Source organism: Pinus tabuliformis, chromosome 9 (assembly GCF_031772625.1).
Source record: "Pinus tabuliformis cultivar Carrire ecotype Pingquan chromosome 9, CPIR1, whole genome shotgun sequence".
Lineage (NCBI taxonomy): Eukaryota > Viridiplantae > Streptophyta > Pinopsida > Pinales > Pinaceae > Pinus > Pinus tabuliformis.
The window spans coordinates 271,577,159-271,602,430 of NC_142307.1; positions in this window are offsets into that span (position 1 = coordinate 271,577,159).

The window sequence follows — 25,272 nt, forward strand, 5'->3', positions numbered from 1 at the left end:
TCTCTGTCTCTTTTCCTACTTAGGTCCTCCTTCTGTGAAGTTTGAAGGACCGAGGCGTCAGTGATGTTTTCAGGCCTCGAGTGTTCTACATTTTGGGCCTGCTGCTTGGTGATAGGTGGGGTATCTACCACTCTTTCTTGCTGTAAGGGCTGCTGCGTTTCAGGTTGCTCTCCTCCTTGCTGCTGTTGCTGTTTTTGTTGTTGCTGCTGCTGCTGCTCCCGCTCTGCCTCCATCCCCTTTTCTTTTCCCTTCTCTGATACCTTTTCAGCAACTCTTGTAGTTTGCTGTTGGGCGTTTGAAGAGGATGCCGCTGCTCCAATTTGTATGCTCGGCAGTGAACTGACCTGTGAATAAAACTCAAGGTCAGCCATCTTCTTTATGTTTCTTAGAGCTCTTTGATTAAGCTCTTCTTGAGTAACAACTTCTTCCAAAGTGCCTCTCCTCCATTTGCTTTGATTGGCATGTTTTTCTATGTGAGGAAGGCTGCAGTGATCATAGGCAGACAATTTGTATTTAAGCCTCCTCATGGTTATGAAGTTGTTAGGGTCATAAGGTTTCCATAGGAAGCTGTATTTGAGACCAAAGCCCCCAAGTATTCTATCTGCTTCCTTCCACCCTCCCTCCCTTTCGTTATAGAGGAAATGGCCAAGTTGACTTTTAACCTTTAGTTGTGCCTTCTTCCCTTTGCCTGAAAAGTGGAACATATCCACAAAGCCAAACTGCCTGAAGTATTCTAAGGCAAATAGCCTCATAGGCACAAATCCGGGTAGTCTAAATGGGGGCACATCACACCCATATATTCTAATGACGGTGTGGTGTTGGTAGAAGTACCAATCCCCAATACTGTATGCCTTTGATAACTGCAGGAGTCTTTGCATATCATCTGTCAACCTGGGAGGAGGTGAGCCCAGAAATAGAGTCACGGCTGGATGAATGAAGTGATCAATGAACTCACAGTAAGTATATGGTGAATAACTATGGAGATGGAACACAGAGGTCCAATACACCACAGATTTCAGATTTCCCTGTGCATCTACTCTCTTCATTGGGAAGGAGAACTTCTCATACTGGAAGTATAGGAGCAAATGATATATGTAGGAAGTATATTTAAACACCCTATCTCTTGACAGGTTCATCAACTGATCATGCATCTTGTCTGAGATGTATGTGGCATAGTCATAACAGACTGGTTTTCTACCTGGAGCAAACATAAGCATTATGTGCATAACCGTTTCATCCACATGTTCCACTGAATCGTATCCCAGGATGGGACTGATCATGTCAACCAGGTCCAGGCCTAATTGGTTGAGGTAGACACAGTTGATGGGAGGATTTTGTATAGTGTCAGCTCTAATGAATAACTGGTTGAGCTTTGTAATCTGGGCCTCTGTCATTCTGGCTCCCTCCATTATCAAATCAGCTAAGGATAGAGGGACCATCTTCTTATCTGTTTTAAACTGCAGCATTTCCCTAATGACTTCAGGGGTAATGAGAAACAGAATTGCACCTGAAGAATCAAGCACCGCCCTCTGGGATGCATCATAATACTCAGCACATAGGTGGATGAGTTCTGGGAATTGGTTGACCTGAGGTAGCTTGAAGATTGGGAGAGAGGAGTCCCAAATTCCTAGGATATCTGTCCCATTCTGATGTTTGATTTTGATTTCATTTAGTATTTGGAGATGAAACCTGCTCTTGCTTAGCATTTCTTCTGATATTTTATAGTCTAGGTCAGCTAATGCCTGCCAGCCCAATGCTTTGTGAGGGTCATTCAGAGGAGCTACATTGAGGGCTATAGGAGCCACAGGGGGATCCATTGTTCTTCTTAGGATTTCTGTTTCTTCAAGGACTGTGTTACTATGCAGAGCAACACAACCAGAGTTTTCTTGTGAAAGAATGAAAATTTCTGAGAAAAGGGTGAATGTAGAGGCTGCAGCAGTTGAAATACTGCCTTTGAGTTCACAGGCGAGTTGCAGACCTGGGCAGAGTTTGTTTTTGAGGCAAATTGGCTTCTTGCAGGTGACTGGTTCACGATTGCACGAACCAGTGATAAGTTTACATTCAACTTGCCCAATGTGGCCCTATGAACGTATATTGGCAGCTCTGGTTTGGTCTGAATGCTAGTACAGTGGTCCTTTAATGGTGAATTTCGAGTTTGGGGGTCTGCTAATAGTTGTATCCGAAATTCAGTGAAAAAATGGAGCTTTGGAGTGCAAATGATAAGTACCTGTAGAATCTGGTCGGTTAGAACTTGCAAGCACTTTGAGGGATGGAGGTTCTAGCGGTCCGGAGGTCGTTTCCACGGCTGGTGCAGGTTTGGACGTGAATTTGCATGCAGAACAGACAACAAAACTTGTGCCCAAAATAGCAAAAAAACGCGATTTTGGCATAAATATAACTTTTATTAATTTTGGCGCGTTTTCGTGCTGACATCAGCATGACGTCACAGGTGGGGTCAGGGTCGGATGACGTCAGCAGGACGTCATTCGGCCAGGTGGCGGCCTTTGGTTGGTCCACGGGGACAGTGAGATGGCAGGACAGGTGGACAAGTGGTTGAGTGGAGAAATGACATGACGGCGTACGTGGGGTGACGGAGCAGTGACGCGGCGGTGAGGTGGCGGTGAGGTAATAAAAGCGGGAACGGTAAAACCGGAAACCGGGGTGGTTTCATATCGCACCGCCTACGGTACAGTGGCGGTATGCGTCAGTGGTACCTCCGATGGGCTGAGGAGGGGACGCATGGCTGCCGCATGACGTAGTCAAAATACGACCATCGGACGATATCATTCGTACAACAGATGTGCTCCGATGCCGCGATGGCCGTCGGATCTGAATGGGTAAGATCTAACAGTTATCGGGAATTTGATATGACAGGAAGGTAGCATAGTTAATGATCGGGCGTCAGAAGGGGTCCGATGGGATAAAGGCCGTCGGATCTGGCGTTCCTCGATCAGACGGTCGTCGGGAAGGTGAAGCGATAGGCGGGTACGGGGAGCGGCAGAGTTATTTAATAATAATTCTGGGGATCTGTGCAAGGGCGGGGAACCTCGACAAGGTGGGTTTTTTGCGTTTTTTAGTGGAATGCACCCGCCTTTTAGACTTAGGATATATAAAAAGGTTGGTTTTTCATGATTTTTACCCATTTTGAAGTAAGGGTAGAAATTAGGCTTTTAGGGGTGTATTTTATGTGCAAATGGGGGTCAAAATGAGGGAATGAATTTGCAGAGGACAGAGGAGGTTTAGCTTAGGTTTATCAAGATGACCAGGTGTCATCTGATCCCTGACATGTAACTTATTGGCTATAATACCAAGTGGAGGATATTTATATAAGAGTTGGGGTTTATACGCCATGGTGTTAGTAATATTAGGGAAAAAAGGTAAAGTAAGGGATTTATATAATAGGGTTAGTGTTAGCATGGATAGTGGAAGTGAATAAAGGGGAAACCATTAAGTTCATTTGAAACAAACTAGGTTTTAAGAGTAGATGAAAATGAAAAGATTTTAGACAAGAAATGTGGCTTCCAAAAGATTTGATTTCAATCATAAAACCACAAATATTTCCTTGGAATGCCCACTGAAAGGGGATATTAGTGAGTGACATGGAAGAGGGAAGGAGAGAGGTTAGTTATGGTCTTTGCTGCCACTTGATGAATATGCACACCTTGTCACTTGATAGACTTTGCCTTGGTAATCATAGTCACCATGCCTTCAATGGAGAAGGTAGCCTTTTCTGCAACCACCCCTACTTACCCAGCTATTTGCCTAGCATTTTTTATTTCTTCTTGGAGGGTGCATGGGACTTGCAGACCCTTACTTGCCTTTTCTTTTATTTGGCTTTTTCTTTTATTTTTCTATCTACTTCTAACCTTATTGCTTCCAAGGTCCCAGATTAAACAGTTGGAAACCTTACTTTCTCTACCTAGGCTAATTGTCTGCCAAGATTAAGCAGTTTGGACAGACTTCTTTCTCTAGTCTATAACAGGAAATTGAAAACACGGCATGACCCAGATTAGACTGTTGGATCATCCATCAAAATTGAAACAAGGCCATCAAATTTGAATCAAGGAGAAACACTTTACACACCTTGTTTCTTATAGGAAATATGGGATCTTTGTGAAATCAAAGAAGAGCATATTTGGGCCTTTCCCTTGCCAATCATGAAATATGAAACCTATTGGTATAGGTATCCAACAGGGATGACTATTTATTTTTTAAATTTTTAGGTCCTCCCTTTAAACATGTAGGTCTAACCCTTTAAACTCGTAGGATTAGCCGATTCCGACCTTGCGTGAAGAAAGTCTGTGGGGCAAAAGAAAAACTTGCCAAATTTGGAGCATAGCTTCGTGAGATAAAGCTCCTTAAAAAATAGCTATCTCACAGGAGGCATTCTTATTTTATGACTGGTATATCGAGCAGTTTTAGCATATGGTTCATGCTCGTTAAAAAATAAACGCAAGATCCGAGCAGTTTTAGCACATAGTTCATGCTCGTTAAAAAATAAACATAAGTTTGAGCAGTGTTTTGGCGCATTCAAGCTCATTAAAAAATGAACCCATCCTGGTAAATAACCTTTTGAGATCATAAATTCATCAGCCATAAAAGCCTTGGTCGTGTTTGTGCACCGTCACCTCCACTTTTCATTTGGCCGATCATTCACTTCCATATGTTTGTTTACCCCTTTTTGAGGAACAACTGCGAAGAGTGATTTCACTTAGCCATCCTTGTGACATTGCTGTGATTGGAAAATTCCAACCTGTACCTGGAATCTGCTGCTATCCCTGTTTATCACTCGTTCCTCAAAAGGCGAGTCTTCTTTGAGCTCTTTTCTCCTGACTCGTAAAATATGAAAAGTTTGCCGAGTTTTGGCCTTCCAGCTCGTTAAACGACCGGAAGAGCTATCCCTCCTCTAGATTTTAATCTTTTTGGACCTGAGGGATTATTACACAAAAAGATCGAGCGCTTGTCTTGTTCGGCTCGTTAAAAGTACCGAACACCCATCCCTTCTGTATTGTTTTATACTTTTTCGGACTTAAGGGATTAGATGACGAAAAAGGAATTATGGAGTTAACTTTCTGTACCTTTTCAGACTCTCTAAAAATGAAAAGGACCGAGTTTTCCTTGTCGTTAGACTTGTTAAAATGATTAAATAGCGACAAACTTGTCTTTAGACGAGAACAAGTTTCCCTATCGCTAAGCTCGTTAAATCATAGCGATGGGCTTGCCTGAAGGGCAGGTTATAGAACAAGCATATGTTATCCTCCTCAAGCTTGACAAAAATAAAGAGGCACTGGTCAGAAATGACTGGGGAAAAATTGGGAGAACATCAAAGCTTAATGGTAGCAACTCGCTCTTGAACATGACACTTTTCTTCCGTACCACATCGGGTTGGGTTGTTTCATTCACCGGTCTCATCACCATGGTCTTCACCAAACCATCCACATTTTGGGGTAATGCTACCGATCCATCGCATCAGTGTCGTTACATGTTCAAGAGAGGTCATTCTGAAAGTGTTAACCGTGTCCCATCCACTGCCATACATTAGCCTTCATCCATTCATGATCGCCACCCTGAATCATATGTCACAGTTTGTTTTCACCTCCATTAAAATCATTAGCTCCGTTCCGTGTCATTGATGTGGGATTCATTAAGGCCCTCCTTTGACGGATCACTTCTTGTCGACTTCAGCTCATTATCCAAGAAGTTGATCTAGGAACAACCCCATCAGTACTTTGAAACTTGCATGCCTCAATGGCAAGTTTCTCACTTCCGGCGACAGGTATACATCAATGACCTTCGACCAGAAGATTTTGCGTGGCGTTCGACGCCAAGTCCTTTATTCACGCCACGTGAATTGTACTAGAGTACCTTGAGGGTCATTATCATTATCGGTGATTCCTCTCGCGCTTGTTAACGGTTTTCATCATTGACCGGTAATCAAGCGATGTCTTTCCATGTTCGACTTCAGCGAAATTCTCACATGGATCGACTTGTACTTAGAGTGAAGATCGAACGAGTTTTGAAGACCCCGGATCTAGTTTCATCCATCCAGGCTGCGATATATATTCAGGAAATATAAAAGCATTTGTCATGTACATCATTGCAGCAGATGATCATCCTATTCAAAGGATGATAATTTCAGCAGAGAATTATCAGTCTACCATCAGACGATCGTCTGTTCTATGTACCAAAATGTATTTATAAAGCTGAGCATGGGAATGCCCGCCTCAGCTAGATCATGAAAGCAGAATGAAAAATAATGTATTGTATTGTATTGTATTGTATTACAGGGCACCTCTCAGCACTTGAATGAACTTCAGACCCTCTGGATAAAGCATTTCACCCGATAAACGACCTCATACTTTAGGGGGCAACTGTTATAGACATTTTTGTGCCTCGCAGCATGGAGCATGAAATGTCAATAATTACAGGGATCCTCAGTCCCTAAACATGTTGTTCTTACCCCTGGAGGAACAAGGTCAGCAAACCACAACACTCCCTATCAGTTCTCCACCTGAAAACACTCAAAAACATGTTATTTTTGGATCATGTCAGCTGCTCCACTGAGCATCTGCACTGAATGTCAACTGCTCCTCCTTGTACCTGCGCTGAAAGTCAAAACCAATGAAGGCTACCTGCGCTGGGCGAGATTGGCCAAGTGGCACAGTCATTCTGCAAGGTGTCAACTGCCCAGGAAGCTTCCAAACTGACACTTGGTTCAAGGAATTCGCCCTATGATGAGTAAGAGGTACTTGATCTCCATGTGGAAGCAAGGATCTCCAAATGGACTCAAGAACTGAAGTTTAACTGAAGAGGGAGAGGACACAAGGCAGCTTTAGGTCAGTCTCAAGCTGACTCATCCTTTCTCCAAATCATCTATATATTGAGCTCTCTCCTATGAGCTCAGAAGGCTGGAATTTTGGGCAAAGCAAGGAAGTGTTGTTGGTTTACAGTTAGAGCTATTGGGTGATTGCTTTTATATAGGGGAAGAGGAGATTTCTTGCTTCTGGGGAGGTGCTGCTGGATTGGAGCCATTTATGGTTGTAACCTTCTCAGAACCTTTTTCTTCTATCAATAAAGCTCTGATGTTCTCCTATATAATTGTATTGCAATGATGTATTGTTTTTATCTGTATATTTGATTCATTCTAATCCATGCATCAGTTATGAGTACATGTTTCTTGTAGTTTCCCTCTCTTGTTTTTGCAGGATCTTTGTGTAGCTGGGCCGGCAAAGGGAGAAAGGAGCTGGGAACAAGAGGCAACGAGAGAAGATAGGATCGACAAAAGCGAAAGACATCGGTTGGTCAATCTTTTCTTCCTTCTCTGTACTTTCATAAAGGAAAATATCAAAGCTTTACTTTCAGTTGTTGCTAAGGAACTATCACCCTTAGAGTAGGGATAGAGTCATTTCGAGTCGGATACTTTTCCCCACAACATCAATTAATAAAAATCTTTCTTTTTTCCCTCATATTCAGTGACACGATGGATTATCTGGCCACCAAGGAGATAGGACCTGAGCGGATTTCTCTTCCTCAGGCACGCAGAATTGAATCACGCATTCAAACTACCAGTTAATTAACTCAATTTCTATTTTTCTTCACGCGGCGGCAAAAAAGAGGCTCCAAAGAACCGAAGATTTCTCCCAGACCGCCACAAATTTCTTCAAACGGTTTCTAGGTTATCTAATTAACCCACCTGGCAAAAAAAACCCATGTTTTTTTTTATTTTAAATTCGTCTCCATTTCGGAAAATCGAACGTTTGAAGTTAGACATTTTTTAGCTGTTTACACATTTTTCCTGAGTTAATTTTTCTTTCTATACTGTTCTGCGTTCGGCCTGTGAAATTTTGGAATTATCATGGTGGTGCAGGATACTTTGATGTAAGAGATAGTAATGATAGATGGATTCGAGTTTGGTTAAAGAAAGGGGACTTGATTGTTTTACCCGCAGGCATCTATCATCGTTTCACCATGGATACATCCAACTACATCAAGGTCTACTGTGCAGATTCACCCTAGTGTCATATATGTTGCATATTTTTAGGATAGTGGTTTTTAACTACAGAAAATGAAGTGCTTATCTATTCCATTGTTGCAATGGTTATGAGCACATTTTAGTGAAACCTCTTCTCTTATTTGCTGAATGTGAGTTATTTGATTAATATGACACTAAATATCATCTTCCTCACTGTCAGTTTCCTACAATAATCTCATGACCAGGACTACAAGGGATGTGTTAAACACTATATCAATACCATAAGCAAGACAATACGCCATTGTTTGATGGTGGTAGTTTCACACTGTTGATCCTTATCAGAGATCTATGTGGGAGACAATAAATTCCAATCCAACCACAGGAAAGACACACCAATAAAGAGCACACTATTTGAAGAGTCACGAAGCCACAGCAAAAACTAGGAATGGAGATAGCCATAGATTGTTTTTCTTCTCTTTTTTTCTCTGAATTTTTGATTTTTTATATTGCTTGGTTATACATGCAATTTCATTTTATTGCACTAACATCTTTGACTGTAAATTTGAAAAACAGAGTGGTGGCTGCGGAAACTGATTACAGCTACGAAAACTTGGCACAACAACCACTTAGCTAAATAGAGATAGTTAGGCAATCCTAATGGAAATGATCATGGGGAAATAACTTTTATTGATGAAATGAAATGGATGGCATTGTGTGAAAATGGAAATGAAGTTTATTTGTCTCTTTTTTTTTTTTCTTTTTTTTTTCTTGAATCAATTGAAGTGATGAAGTTTATTTTGTCTCCTATTTTTTTTCTTTTTTTACATAATAATTCTTTTTCTGATCCTCCAGATCACACAAAGTGCAAGAGGAGAGCATACTCAAGAATTATTAACTTTTTTTTTTTTACATAACAAACATTTTTCTAATCCTCCAGATCACACAAAGTGCAGGAGGAGAGAATACTCAAGAATTGTTAATTTTTTTTTTCAGATGTAAGGAATAAGGTCTCCTAATTACACTTCCCCGTCAATGGCGCCAAAATGTCTAGTCAATTTAATGTCTTAAATTGCTCTACATAAATTATCAATCCGGGTATCGTAAACTAATGAAGTGTGGTGCACCATATGTGCTTAGTTAACCTTTCTCTTACTTCGTTGTTTTATTGTTTATGTCGTTTTTTTCGGGTTTTGTTCATGTTGGTTTTCTAAAGTGTTTAATGCAAATGGAAATCCTATTCTAAGGTCTTAAGAATACTTTTAAAGGACAAGTATGGATAAAGATTTCAAGACAAGGCCTATGTCCCTAATGGTAATTTCCAAAACTTAGCACTTCAAAAGAACTTAAAACATGTTATTGATGGAGTTAGTATTTAAACAAAAGTGTAAATATACAATTAGTTCAATCAAAATAAAATGCAATAACCAAATAATGAGCTAATGACTATGAGACCCAGTATCCTTACTGCTTCAGCAAAAGGACAAGATGATTCTATCACGTCATTAGTTCATTAAAAGGCTATGTGCATCACTAATCTACAATCAACTTGAAAGAAATTTATGTACAGCTAATATACATGAGAAAAATGTAAAACAACAGTAATAAAAAAGCTTTGTTATGTACAGCTAATATACATGGTGAAATAAAATGCAAAATTAAATGACAACTATACAAGGCAGGGGCCCTCTACCACCTATGAAATCAAAGCAAAATTAAACACACTTGCATGAATTAAAATTGCATGAATGAAAAATCTAATCTACCTTACATTCTACAAAGCAATATCTACAAAATGAAATCTATTCTACCTTACATCCTAATATGCTCCATGACATCTACTTCACATCTCCTTCCATGTTGAGCACATCAAAGCTTTATTCAATTTCTTCAAAAGTACAAAGTACAACAAAGTTCTCCAAAGCTTTCAAAAGCCATCAAGGAGGAACTACAAACTTAAGAACTAGGGACTAAAAATACTAAAAAATGAAGGAGAGAGATCTCCTATTTATACAAAAGGATGAGAGCCATCTCATTAATGATATTCTATGAATCTCTCCCTCTACCTCTAGAGTCCTAATCAAAATAGGAACTGATAAGACACATGTCTTTTTAGAGTTACAATACAATTAGGAGATGTGACACATATCCTCATGATCCCATGATTCTTTCCACTCAAATTCGAATTTGGCCTTAGAGTGCCACATAAGGGTCTTTTAGAAGCCTCCTTTCAACCTACACATGTCAACAATCTCAACCCATTTGTTAGGTATAAGCATATGCACATTATTTTCTAATGTTTAACCACAAATTCACTTAAAAGGCTTAGAAATAATAAAGATTGGAAAAACATAAAGGTGGCCCAATGATAATGAAAGTGGGATGAATGTGGTGACATAGTAGTGAAATGGAGATGAAATGGAGGTGATATAATGGACATAATAGTGAAAGTGTAATCGAAATGAATGACATTTTCAAGACTCAACACCAGCCATGACCATTCTATATATTTGAACGATAATTTGGAATGGTATGCTTGCTGGAAAACGGGGTCTTCCTAGTTGATTCCAGTCGAAGGATACAACTAGGTTGCTTGGAGGTGGGACTGAGTAGACGGCCGGGTATGGCTCTGAAGAACTTCCTTCCTGCGGTAAAGGAATGGGTGGATTGCCACCATGTTCGTCGGATTCTGTGTCGATGAAGAGAATTTGGACGGTATCATCCTTATTCTCTTCAGTGACTGTATCATGCGAAGATAAAACCTTTGAAGGCAAGACTAGGTCAACTGCCGCCTCGACCTTTTGACTTTCGTCTGGTATGGATTTAGTTGGTTTATCTTCAATGATAGGTGCTTCAGCCGACCACCTGAGCGGGCCAGCTGGGTTATCAACTAGTGACGGACTCGGAAAGAGTTTTTTATATCCAGGAGGAAGTCGTAACTGTGAAACCAGACGATCATCCAAAACTCTTTTAGCCTCGTCTAACAAGGGACAATGGTGGAGGGCATGGTCGCCTTCGCACAGTTTACAGGGAAATCTAACTTTCCCTTTTTGTCCTGGGCTTCACTTTCACTAGTTGACGATGTGATTTCAACATGATCACCAGAGGTTGATGACACCAGATTGTGAAAACGAGGAGACCAGTCCCTTAGTATCCGGGGGATGCAAGGACAATCTATGTGAAAGTGGTCTCCTCTGCAAATGACACATGGCAATTTAGGCCTGGTCGGTGCTGTGTGTGGATTTTCGTTAGACGACACTCGTTCTCCCCCATTCGCCTTTGGCTCCTTCTCCTTTTTCTCTTTCTTCTTCTTTTCCTTCTTCTCCTTAGGAACTTGGATTTTAGCTTTACCAGTATCGTTAAGCCAAGAGGAAGGAGGAGAGGAAGAATTAGAGGAAGTAGAAGGCTGGTGGGTAACTCTGGACTCGTTTAATTGCTGATTCTATTGTTCAGGAATAGTGGTGTTCTAAACGACATTGGTTGAGAAGAGCCATACTGGAAAGCCAATTGTCAGCCCTGGAAGCGACAATGTGGCTATATGGGGTGCACCAACATCTCCCCAAGAGGAGAAGGGACTAGGATTTCCACCAAGGGGAGTTCCTTGGTTGGTAGGCTCCATTTTCTCAACCCAAATATCAATGTAGGAAAAAAGGGTATGAATGTTCCGCTTAAAATAAATTTTAACACGCTTTGACACAACTTGTTTTTTCAGTTTTAAAGAGTCGAGAAAAAACAAAAGATGACTCTAGTCTCCTTCGATTTTTAATGAGCCTGAAGTGACAAGTGCTCAGATGTACCTTTTCCATTAAGGAGTCTGAAAAGGAACGAAAGGGACTGCTCTAGAGGTCTAGGTAGAGGGAGTACCAAACCAATCGCAAAACTGCAGAATACTTTTTAGGGTACGACAGTCAATCTTCCCGAATGCTGTGTTTGGTGCATTGTGATCAGTAGGGCGACCGACACGGCTTCCTATGGATAAAGGTTTTATGCCTATAGGGGTCTCCCAATATATACTCGACGGTACGTGGGAGCACAAGTCCATACTGGCACTTATCGTCTCAAAGTGGAGGAATCACCCAACCATCAGTGAGGAAAACAGTTACCAGGCTTTACGACGCCGTAATACGTCTCTAGCCTAGACCTCTAAATGTTGTGCGTTAAGTTACAAAGCGTTGTTAAGTTCATTGAATTTATTTTAGGTTGATCTTTCTTATGAAGTTTGCCTTTTGGATTCACCACGAGATGTAGATGTAATTCCTAAAATGAAATCTAAACATGATAAGCAAGCTTTTATCTCTTTTCAGCAATGAAAATCCTAGCTACAAGGGGAAAAGAAAGACACGATCTTTTCTGAAAGAACAAAGAGCACACTGTAAATGCACTTTTCTTAAATCAAGCCAAACAGACTGTCAATATGAAAATGCACATGTGCATGTATTTGTTTTTCACTTTCTTAATATTGATGCCTAAAAAGAAAGTTGTTGTACAAATTTGAATTCGCTTTCAAGTGAAAAACACAAACAAGTTTTTTTTTGAAATCAAAAGGTAGAGACGATTACGACACTTTGTGATTTTGAAGTAAACACTTGTTTCGACACTAGAAATTCACAAATTCAAGACAAAGGAAAAAGTAAAAGCGTAATTGACTGTCAACAGCAAATAAACTTTCTCCTAAGATCAAAATCGACACTTACGACAGATCTAAATCCAAGGACGACAGTATGACTAGTTTACTTTTGCAATGAGAAACTGTAATTGACGTAACGAACACACAAAAACAAATATAGTTTCTTTTATACAACTGAGGTGGAATTAAGGGAAAGAAAAGGATCTTTTAAATAGACACACACACTGATCACAGGCTACAAAAATCAGAGGCAAAACTGGAAAAAGTGAGCAAAGAACCTCAGCTGCATAGGGCTGAGCTGATCAACGCACCTACTACACAGAGAAACTGAATTGCAACGCAGGTAGCCCTCTCGGGAACTGCGCTGAAATGCAGAGTCTCTTCACAGAGCCTGCGTTGGAGCAGAAACAAGAATTCTCTCCGGGTTCTGGGTCACGGTTTGAAGTTTAATCTATGGTTTTTGGCCGGGTAAAAGCAATCAGTAATGCACAATCAGAGGGTTGATTTGAAAGAGTTTTAAGAGTTATCATAAAGGGTAATCAGATCATTTGTGAATCAGCTGTTCAGATCATAAACAAATCCAGTGAATGGACTAGAGTAGCAGATGTCTACTTTGCATTTGTAAATGGCAAATGCAGTTCGATTCGCTACTTCTAAGTTTATGAGATGAACAACAATAGAAACAGAAACACACTAACTAGACACGATCCCCAGCGAAGGCCATTTTGTTATCGGGAAAAGTGTCTATTCAGAATGACCCTATCCCACTGGGTTGTGACAGAGACCTCAGAAACAAACAGGGAAAACTACTCTTGTATTCTCCTTTATGATCTATAAACGAAGATGAATAGGATGAACCAACATGTGTCTTGCGCTAGTCCTTTGATCCAATCTCTCTTCTCTTTGACAGCTTCCAGCTATCTACTCCCTCACTTGCCCAGTGTCACCAAGTTCCTGCAAGTTCATAGAAGCAAGAAACTACACAAAGACATGGATTTATGTTCATAAAAAGCTAAGAATCGGATTTAAGCTAAACATACAAATATAACACACATCAATGATATACAAGCATGTAGGAGAAACTCAAATAGTTTTATTGATAAAAACAGAAGATCTAGGAGGAGTTACAACCGATGATTCTTGATCCAGCATCAACCTCCTAGCACAGAATCCCCTCTTCACCTTGAACAAAGCATAAATCACCCAATACTATGATATATATGCCAAAACCAACAGCAATTCTCTGCAATGTACAAAATTCCAGCCTCTGGATCTCTTGGTGAGGGATCCATATATGGATGTATGCAAAGAGGATGAGTCAGCTCATGAATTGATTAGTGGCTTCTCTCTGTCAGTTCTTGCTTCAACTTGGAGACTGAGAGCCTCTTACTCATCCCTGGTCGAATTCAGTGAGGCAAGTGTCATTGGAGAAGATTCTGGAAGCTTCCATTGTCTCTCCACCTCGTGGAATGACTCTGCCACTTGTCATTTCCCACTCAACGCACCCTGGTAGTGCATTCAAGTGCGTTGCAACGCACCTAGCCAGTGTATTTGGGTGCTTTGCAACGCATCTAGCTAGTGGAGCATCTGAAATGATCCTGATTTGACTAGTTCTGAGCAGTTTTTGGTGGAGAACTTTTGGGAGAAGCTGTAATTTGTTGACCTTGTTTCTTTAGCAGCTAGAACAACACTTTTAGGGACTTAGGATCCCTTGGTTTATGGACATTTCATGCTTATAGATGTAAGGCACAAAAATGTCTATAACACATGGAGATGAACTTTAGGATGGGGATCAATTGTAAGCTGCAGTTATCACCCACTATCTACAATAGTTTTTAGAGCTTTGTAAAGTTCAAAATAGATTTCCACCATGTCTTTCTCAGTGTGTGGAATGACCCCACGAAGACGTGGCATGATATATCGTATTTGGCAACCGACGATGTGATATTCGTAGTCCTTGAGTCTTGGTTGTCAGAGTGGTTTGCTCTAGCTCGCTCCATGGTGGAAGAAGAGAACTCCGCCACACAACCAAAGAAGAAGAGAACAAACTTTGGATGACACACTTGGCAAAAAAATGAAGGAAAGTAGAAGCAGTGGTTAAGGCCCAGATGGCACACGATGTTGCATAATTGGTAGAATAGCAGCATGAAACAATAGAAAAAAGTGCAAAGGACATAAGTCACCTTCATCGAAACCAGAGACAGACATAGAATAAGGTGGAACAAACCCACAGATAATGTTAAGCCATCTCAAATGTCTGCACCCAAGAGCATAGGTAGGGTCGTAAAAGAAGACAAAGGCATTAAAGACATATTTTGACCCTATCACCCTCACCAAAGGGGATCTACATGGTATTGGCAAAAAGGTGAGGGATGTCATTACAGAGGCCCTCTATAAGTTTGAGGAGAAACACCATTTAGTATTGGGGGCTCTTCAGACACAGATACAAGAGTTACAAGTGTGCATGCATAGGCTGGGACAATGTCAACTAGCCTTGCAGTTAGCACTTCCATGATTGAGGAAATGTTGTGCGCCAAGATGACCAACACAGTGCTGCCGGGTGGAGCACTCATGATAGAGAATGAAGCCGATAGGCCTATGGTTAATAGCTTGAAAGGGGTCGAGTTAAACATGGCTATAATCCTTCAAGAGATGCTCTATTTATTGCAGAATGTAGTCACTATAGAACATCAGGCCAGGGAAAGTCCGGCTATCTGGGTAATGAGTGAGCAGCACATCAAGATTGAGTAGTTGACTCTGCAGTGAAACGAGGCCATGGAGTGGAACAAACAAATAGCGTAGGTTGTGGAGGAAGCCTGCTAGATGGTCCTGGAGTTGTCCATCTAGGCAAAGGAACTAGTGGAGGCACACGTCTGAAAGTTAGTGACAGAGGTGCACGACGCAAGGGCAGAAATGGCTAGGATTCAACTAGAGCTGAACCTTCAGATAGAAGAACTACAGTTGAAGGCTAAAACTTCAACTCTGCTGGAGGTCAAAGAACAATGAACCACATTGATCACAACAAGAATGGCAACGATTTATAGTGCAATGACAGACTGCGTGAAATTGTTTGAGCAGTCATTCGAGGTCATGACCACCCTATATGAGGACCCGAACATAGAGCACCTAGAAACAGAGGCGCATGAGCTGTAGCAGAAGTATGATGAGGTGAAAGGGATTGTGAAAATGGTTTCCCTTACAGAGAGGCTTGCAAGGATGTATTAGGCCAAGGCACTCAAGGAACAGGTGGATGTTTCTCGGCATAAGGAAGCAGTTTTGAAGGCACACCTATAGCCCTAGTGTTGAGCTTTGAAATTACACCTCTCCTAAACATTTTACCAGTAACTTTCCCCTCACCAGTACTCCATAAGCTATCAGAAATCATTGCATATTGATTCTAAAAGAGCATTTAACTAGTTTTGTAACTATGTTTTTGTGTTTGTTGTTTGACTTAGATTTTGCTCATTAGTTGCAGAATGCAGCCAATTTCTGTAGCTGATTCAACTTTCTGTAGTTGTTTTTGTTAAAGTCCAGGTTGCAGGTGTCATGAGGAAAAACAAGACATGTGGGAAAATTAGGAATGACCTGGACATGGATCAGGTCCTATTGGTTCAGCCAGATTCATCAAGGAAAGTTGTGGTCAATGGTGGTCAAGCGATGGTCAAACAAAGGAATCCTATAGCAATAGGAATCCATATTCAAGCACGTGAAGGATTCGTGGTTGTTATTATATCCTTAGGGTCATGTTGATAGCTATAGACTTCCACACGATGTGAATCCAACAACCACTTTTGATAGATTGAATAATCTCGGCAACCATTATGCTAAATCCATGGACACTGTCTTTTATGTGTCCTTTGTTAATGTAGTTTCACAGGAAAACAATTATGAAGATTTTTTTATAAATAATGCATTTCCAAATGCATATAGTTAGTCTTTTATTAATGTAATTTTGCTATTAAAGTTTACTGTGCCATGACACTAGTTCCATTTTGGTAACGAGAGAATTATTCCTCTGCTTTGAATTATAAAAGAAGACTATGTTTTTATATGACTACATGCACATAATTTTGGATTGATAGCCTGTTGACCAAGGCCATGTTGAGGGCCCCTGCACGCTGAGGTTTTGTTTCCTTTTTTCTGTATAGTTTTTATGTATTTTTTTCCTTATTTCCACTGCACATGTTTCATAGTTATCCACCTGTGTATATATTTCCTCTATTATGATATTAACATTTCATTTCTGTTTATGATTTTACAAGATTTTTATATTGCTGTTAACACTGATCAATGTGTGTATGTTTTAGGATAGAGTAGGCTCGGGCATTTTCATATAATTTTCGCAATAACTAGTGACATGGGATTGGCCTCTCTGTTGAATTTTCTTTTCTTAGCTTTTTTAATTCCAGTTCTGTTTTGTTGATTTTAGTCTTATTCACTTGCTTTGTTAGTTAGTTTAGATATCAGCTTTCTCATATCATTGATGATTATCTAAGAAAGCCATAGCTTAGACTACATGGCAAGGTATTGGACTATGAATGATGTGATTTGATTTTAGTTTTACTTTTATGCAATTAGATATAAACTTGCCCATATCATTGAAAATTTTCTCCGAAAGCCATAGCTTAGACTACATGATGAGGTATTGGACTATGAATGATGTGATTTGATTTTAGTTTTACTTTTCTGCAATTAGATATCAACTTGCTCATATCATTGACATTATATCCGAAATCCATAGCTTAGACTACCTGGTGAGGTATTGGACTATGAATGATGTGAATTGATTTTACTTTTACTAGATTGCAATTTTTTATTTATTTGAGTGTAGTAGCTTAATTCATTTTTCTATATTTAGAGAGCAGCAGAGATAATAGTTTCATGATCGGTAGTTCATTATTTTCTTTATTTGAATAGCAGCACATTTTTGTTCAAGTATTAATTTCATCACTAGTATGTTCTAAGACCATTGAAGTGTTAAGTTCTGGAAATCATTATAAAGGACATAATTTCCTTAAAATATATATCCATACTTGCCTTCTAGAGTATTCCTAAAACTCAGGAATAGGATTTCCATTCATATTAGGATATAGACGAAGATAAAACCCCTAAAACAAAATAAAAATTGAAAATGACAAAATGGTAATAAAGAGGTTGTCTTGCACATATAGTGTGCCACACTTCATCAGTCTACGACTCCCGGATTGATAATTAATGTAGCAATTTATGACACACTAAATTGACTAAACATTTTTGTGCCATTGTCGAGGAAGTGTAACTAGGTAGCCAATTTATTAAAAAAAAGAAGGGAAAATTTGATAACTTCTTGAAGTATGCTCTCCTCTTGCACCTACTGTGATCTGGAGGATCAGAAAAAAGATTTATTAGTTCAATAATTTCTTGATTATGCTCTCTTCTTGCACATAGAGTGACCTGGAAGATCAGAAAGAGAATTATTAGCCCGACTTGAAAATAAAAAATAAAAAAAAATGACATGCATAGAGCAAGAGATTCGAGGAGAAGGTTTATAGCTAAGGCCAAAAGTTTAATTTTCACAACTCCAACTACTTCAAGGCATAGACAGGATACACCTCCATCATCTCCGACTCACACTCCCAGCCTTAGGATCCCTGGAATTCAAGGGGCAGCAGCTGAATTAGGAGACTCTCCCACACTATGCATTAAATCTGACCTAGGAGAAGAACCTTTCTTCACTTCTACAAGGGAACATATTGTAATCAAAGAAGTAGAATCACCTAAAGAAGAGGAGGGAGAAATTCTTCCTCGTTTTCCATTAATAGAAGAACCAGGGGACTCTGAGAAATCTGAGGAAATTATCATGACAGAGGAAGTAGTAAATGGATTTGGAGGAGGGGGTCGAGGTAGAGGAAGAGGAAACAATGGAGGAGGTAGAGGTAACAATGGGGGAAATAGGGATGGAGATAACTCATTTGGATTCCCTATAGCCGATAAGGAAACCCATACAACAATGAAAAATATTTCACCATCTGTACTCCCAAACTTTTATGGGTTGCAAAGTGAGGATCCTGAAACATTTCTATTTGAGTTTGAAGTATTGTGTCGAACCTATTATATGGAAGACTCTCAAAAACTCAAACTATTTCCTTCAAAATTGAAAGGAGTGGCTTTGAAATGGTCCATGGGATTAGTCACTCAATATATTAGGACTTGGAATGATATGAAACAAATATTTTTGGATAGATACTTGGATTATTGTATGCCCACCAATCATAAGGATGAGGTATTGAAGGTGATGCAAAAAGAAGATGAAAACTTGGAGGATTTACTTGAAAGATTTCAGTACAACTTAAAGAGAGAAAAAATGAGTAATTTAGATGAGGAAACCTTGAAATCCTGTATACTGAAAGCCATTAGAGATGAATGGATAGATATTTTAAACATGATGGTGAAGGGAGATATTTCTCAACTTCCACTCCATGACATAACAGAACTATGTGTCCATCTCTCAAGGGGAAAATCTAAAACTAGAAAAGGGCCTAGATATTATTCTCTTCTTAGAGTAAACAAATCTGCAATTGGATCAGTGAGTAGGGCAGAGATTGGCAATATGCTTGATGAGTTCGAAACTGATATTCTAGGGAGCCTTAGTGAACAACTAGACATCCTTAAAATACAAAACAAATAGAAATTAGAAGCCGAAGCCTTAGCCATCTTTTTTCCAAAATGTAGAAAGAAACATGCTTTAAGGGAATGTCCCTTGGATGAAAAATTTGTATAAACATGTGTGATTTTCTCAGAAAGCCATGAGACCAAGGATTGTCCCTAAATTCCTGGGCTAAAAGTTTTCTTTCAGGAAGATCCAAATTCAGTAGAGTCCCTTTGTTTTGTTTCAAGAAGACCATGGTAGGGGCCACAAAATCAAGGATTTAACAATCCTATGAACTTTCAGCTCCCACCAATTGGAATTCTTGGCAACAACCTTATCTCCAATCTCAAAATCCATACCAATCATGGGCACAAGGGATGCAAAATCATTATGGGAGACTTTCTTAATTTTATCAATATCCTCTATCTTTTCAAAATCAACAAAACCCACAAATTCCAAATCAAATCCCACAACTTTCATTACCATTTCCGCAACAACAACTTTCTCAACAAAATCCAAATTCTCAACTCTTGTTTCCATTTCAAAAAAAGACAAATCAACTACTATCCCAGCCATTGCCAAATCCCAACAACAAAATCCTCAAAATTCTTACATGGTAGAAGGACAACAATTTCTTGCCTATATGATTGTTCCTCTCAATGATGTACAACTCAAGTCTGGTAGAGTTTTAGAAAAACCTTCTATAGATGTTCAAGAGCAAGATACCTCTGAGTAGGATTCTCTTAAAATCAATAAAGGTTCTGAGGAAGCATCTCTTTAAAACCAAAACATGCAAAAAGAAAAAGAAAAAGAGTCAACCCCCACAACTCCTGTAGTTGAGCAACCTGCATCTTCATACACACCTCCTTTCCTTGAAAGATTACAAATTGACAAAGAGGTGGAAAAAAATATATTGTTGCTTGACTATGATTTTCTAGATGAATTAAAGAATGTCTGTATCAAGACTCCCTTGCTACAAACCACTAGAGACATTCCTATTCTAACAAAAACAATAAAGGAGTTGAGTCTCAAAAGACCAGGAAGGAAACCAAGAGATACAAGAAGAATCCACCTGGTAGGAAAAATTGTAGATATCATGATGGGAACAATTACCATGCAGAAATATGTAGATCTAGGTAGTGCAATTGTCAAGACACATATAAATGGGATAAAAATTCCAAATACTTTGATTGAATTAGGGGTTTCTATAAACATTATGAGTAGACAGACTATGGAACAACTTAAACTTCCTAATCTTCTTTTTACACCCACCTTATTGCAACTTGCAGACAAATCAATAATCAAACCAGATGGTGTCTTAGAAGATATTTGAGTCTCCTTAGATTCTTAGGAATATCCAGTAGATTTCATGATTTTGACTCCAAATAGTAATTTAAGAGGGCATCCACTTATCTTAGGAATACCTTGGCTAGCCAAAGTTGATGCTTTCATTAGTTGTAGATCTAGAGATATGTACATTTCTGATGGTAGTTCGACAAAGAAATTCAATCTGTATCCTCCAGCAAAAGCAATTACAGAAGTAGGAGACAATGCATGGGTCGATGATGAGGACAATATACAACCTTTCTTTACCATTTCGGAAATCAGTGAAGATAGTCAAATTCTGAACACATTAGAAAATTTTGAAACACCTTTAGAATATGACCAAACACAATTTCAGTTAGATTCTGATATTGAGTATTTATCATCAAGACAAATGTCTCTTTACTCTATGGAAGAGTTCGGTAGTTCTACCATTGATACTCTTCCAGGTAAAACATTAAATATCACCAAAAATTTGGAAAAATCTCAACAGGAAGACCAAAATCTTGCACAAACATTCTACTGGATTTGCATGGGAGTATACTGATATGAAAGGTATTAACCCTAAGACTTGCATCCATCATATCTATATCGACAAAAACAATAGACCAATCAGACAACCTTAGGGAAGGATGAATCCAAATCTTAGGGAGATAGTGAAAGAAGAGCTCCAGAAACTACTCGATGTAAACTTCATTTATCCAATTTTAGATAGCTGATGGGTTTCCCCTTTGGTTATAATACCCAAAAAGAATGGTAAATGGAGGGTATGTATTGATTACAGGGAATTGAACAAAGCAACTTTGAAGGATCACTTTCCTTTGCCCTTTATTGATCAAGTATTAGATACATTAGCAGGAAAAAGGTACTTTTCATTTCTGGATGGTTTTAGTGGTTATAATCAAATTCAGGTAGCACCTGAAGATCAAGATAAGACCACATTTACTTGTCCATGCAGAACTTTTTCTTATCGAGTGCTTCCTTTTGGATTATGTAATGCACCTGCAACATTCCAAAGAGAATTACTAGGAATTGTTTCTGATCTAATCCATGATTGTGTAGAGGTTTATATTGATGATTTTACAGTTTATGGTGATTCGTTTCAAGAGGCATTAGAAAATTTGGAAAAAGTCCTTATAAGATTTAAAGAAACAAACCTTTCACGAAGCCATGAAAAATGCTTTATGATGTTTACTGAAGGTATTGTTTTAGGAAATCATATTTTAGGGGATGGGATTAAAGTTGATAGATCAAAAGTTGAAGTCATCTCAAAATTGCCTATTCCAAATTGTCAAAAAGAAGTTAGAAGTTTTCTAGGATTTACTAGATATTATAGAAGATTTATAGAAAACTTCACTAAAATAGCATCTCCACTCTTGAAACTTCTTACAAAGGACTGTGAATTCAAATGGGATCCTAATTGTCAATCAACATTTGAAACTTTGAAAACAAGAATATCTGAAGCACCTATCTTGAGACCAAATTGGAAACTTCATTTCCATATTTCTACAGATGCTTCAGATACAACTTTAGGAGCCATGTTGGGTCAAAAATATTTAGTTCCTTATGCCATTTACTATACTAGTAAAAATTTAACTCCCAGAGAGTTGAACTATAATGTGACTGAAAAGGAGTTCTTAGTTGTTCTTCATGCAATCAATAAGTTCAGACATTATACAATAGGCTATGAAAATTTTATTCATACTGATCATTCTGCAATTAGATATGTAATGAACAAACCTATTACTAATGGCAGAGTTATAAGGTGGCTCATACTTTTACAAGAATTCAATATTACTGTGTTGGATAGACCAGGGAAACAAAATACAGTAGTTGATTTCTTGTCTAGGATTTAGAATACTAGAGGAGATTCTCCTGCAGAGGATAAGTTTCCTGATGAATATTTATTTGCAGTAACTACTAAGACCCCTTGGTATGCAGATATAGCTAACTATTTGGTTACATGGAAACTACCTCCACATTTATTTCCTAGTGAAAGAAGAAAGATTATTCGAAAGTTCAAAATATTCATGGATTTCTAACGAATTGTTTAAAATAGGCCCAGATCTTGTGATCAAAAGATGTGTTAGGGAAGATGAAATGCCCGATATCCTCAAAGCATATCATGATGAACCATGCGGTGGACACTTTTCTGACAAAAGGATAGCCTATAGAATCCTCTGTTTAGGATATTATTGGCCATCACTCTTCAAAGATGCAAAACAATATGTCAAAAGGTGTGACAACTGCCAAAGAGTAGGGAAACCTACCCTTTCAAATGAAATGCCATTGCAGCCATAGGTACTCATCAAACCCTTTGAAAAACGAGCTTTAGATTTCATTAGACCTATTAACCCACCATCTAAACAAAGAAAGTATATATTGGTATGCACTGATTATGTCACTAAATGGGTAGAAGTCAAAGCATTATTTTCTGCTACTGAGCATTTAGTTGTTAGTTTTCTTTATGAAGATATCTTTACTCGCTTTGGTGTTCCAAGAGAAATTATGATAGATCAGGGAAGTCAATTCACACCCAACATGGTGGAGAAGATGATGAAAGAATACAAAGTCAAGCACATAAAATATACTCCTTACCATCCGCCAAAAAATGGTCAAGTGGAGTCTACAAACGAAGTTATTGAAGGCATCACCACCAAGACTGTTCATCTACACAGAAGAGATTGGGCAGAAAGGCTTCCTGAGGCCTTGTGGGCCTACAGAACTACATGGAGAAATACAATAGGACATTCTCCCTATGAACTTGTTTATGGGAAAGAAGTCCTGCTCCCCAATGAGTTCCAAGTCAAAACTTTCAAGGTTGTAGTGCAGTTGGGAATAGATCTATCAGAAGCCCAAAAGCATAGAATGGAGTAGTTGAATGAGCTAGATGAGATCAGACAAGAGGAAATCTGAAGAACTGATATAGTTCAATATCAAAGAGCTAAGTGGCATGACAAATACATCAAGGAGAAAAAGTTTCAAGAAGGAGATTTTATTTGATTCTAAGTTTAAATATTTTAAAGGAAAATTTCAAACTCATTGGATTGGGCCATATGAGATTGACAAAATCTTTAGCAATGGAGTGGTAAGAATCAAAACCATTGATGAACATCAAACTCCTCTTATTGTGAATGGGCACAGATTAAAGATCTATCGTAAGCCACTCTCAAAAGAGGAATTTGTCAAAATCTTTCAAGATAGTTCTGGAATAAGGCTGGTGAAGAAGAATCCTTCTTCTCCACCAGCTTAGCCTTTGTTATTTTCTGTTTTTTTTTTAAATGTGTATAAGCCTGAAAACCAATCACTGAATGGCAGTCTTATATGGAAAATACAGGGGAAAAATCAGGAAATCCTGACGCCCTATATTTCCCCAAAAAAAAGTATTTTCTCATTATATTCATAGTTTCATGACATCTCACTTCACTTCATTTCACCTTATTTCACTTCACTTCATTTCATCATCTCATTCCGCCAATAAAATTCCTTTTATGACCATTTTCATTCACTGAGTCATTATTTATCCATCTCCGTTCAGTCATATGATAATTGTGTCAGTTTCCACAACAAAACCCAGTTTCCGCTGCTAGAAGCTGATTTCGCAGCCATCAATCTGTTTTTCAACACTGAAAATCAGATGCTAGTTAAATGATTATGAAAATCAAATGCAGGTATGGCAAAAGGAAGATATTCTGAAGATATAAAGCACCTAGAAACATCATCAGGAAGCAGCCAATCAAAGGTCAGTGGATGGAAGTGGTAAGTTCCAAGGCATGAGCAAAGTTCATTTCAAATAGCATTTTAAAACACATTTTACATAGTTATGAAACCACCAGCTCCATTATATGAAATGATTCACCTTGATAGCTTCCATAACCACTCCATAGCCTTTACATAATTCCACCACAAACCTTGCATTAATTTCTAACAGCTTTATGATCCATTTCTGAACTTAACTCATGTTCAATCATACTTTGACACTCCATCTGTTAAATCGAGTAATTATGAGGACGTGATTGATTTGGTCACGACTCTTTCCTACCGCACAAATTCCACAGATGTCTAGTTCAAAACTTTGTCGGGTTCATGCTATTTCCATACTGCACAATCGAAGTTGCATTTGTATTGTTCGTCTGCTCACGTAAGCCTTCGTTTTGTGAACCCATTCTAGCCTTCGTTCTATGAACTCATTCTCGCTACCTATTCTCTATCCCTCCATTTACGACTACTGGTTTTTCTGCATAGTCCTTCTACATTCCCCGCACGCACAACCATCTCTCCTCTGTCAATCTATCATTCACACAAACATATTCTAAAGCAGGGGAAGGAATGGGTCCTCTATTTAGAGCAGAACCAGAAGGGCCCAAATTTATGGAAGGGTATCCGCAATTGAAAAGCATGCTAAGGAAGGAACGATGGCTACAATTTATTTAGAAATTCAGAGGCTACAACAAGGAAGTTACGAAGACTTTTGTGAAGTCTTCTGATGGCGTGGAAGCTGAGGTTGGAGACCTTAAATTCTTAGTCACAGAAACATTCATAGTAGCTACAATGGAAATCCCACAGGAGGGAGAATGGTAGTTCAAAAATAAAAGCTCTGACGAGAGAGCATGGAGGGTTATCCTACGAAATCCACTTATGGATATAACCATCTTCAAACGTGGAATCTCTGTCTCAAGAAAAATGGGCTAGTCTATTATTGATAATCCAGAAATTCATCACATG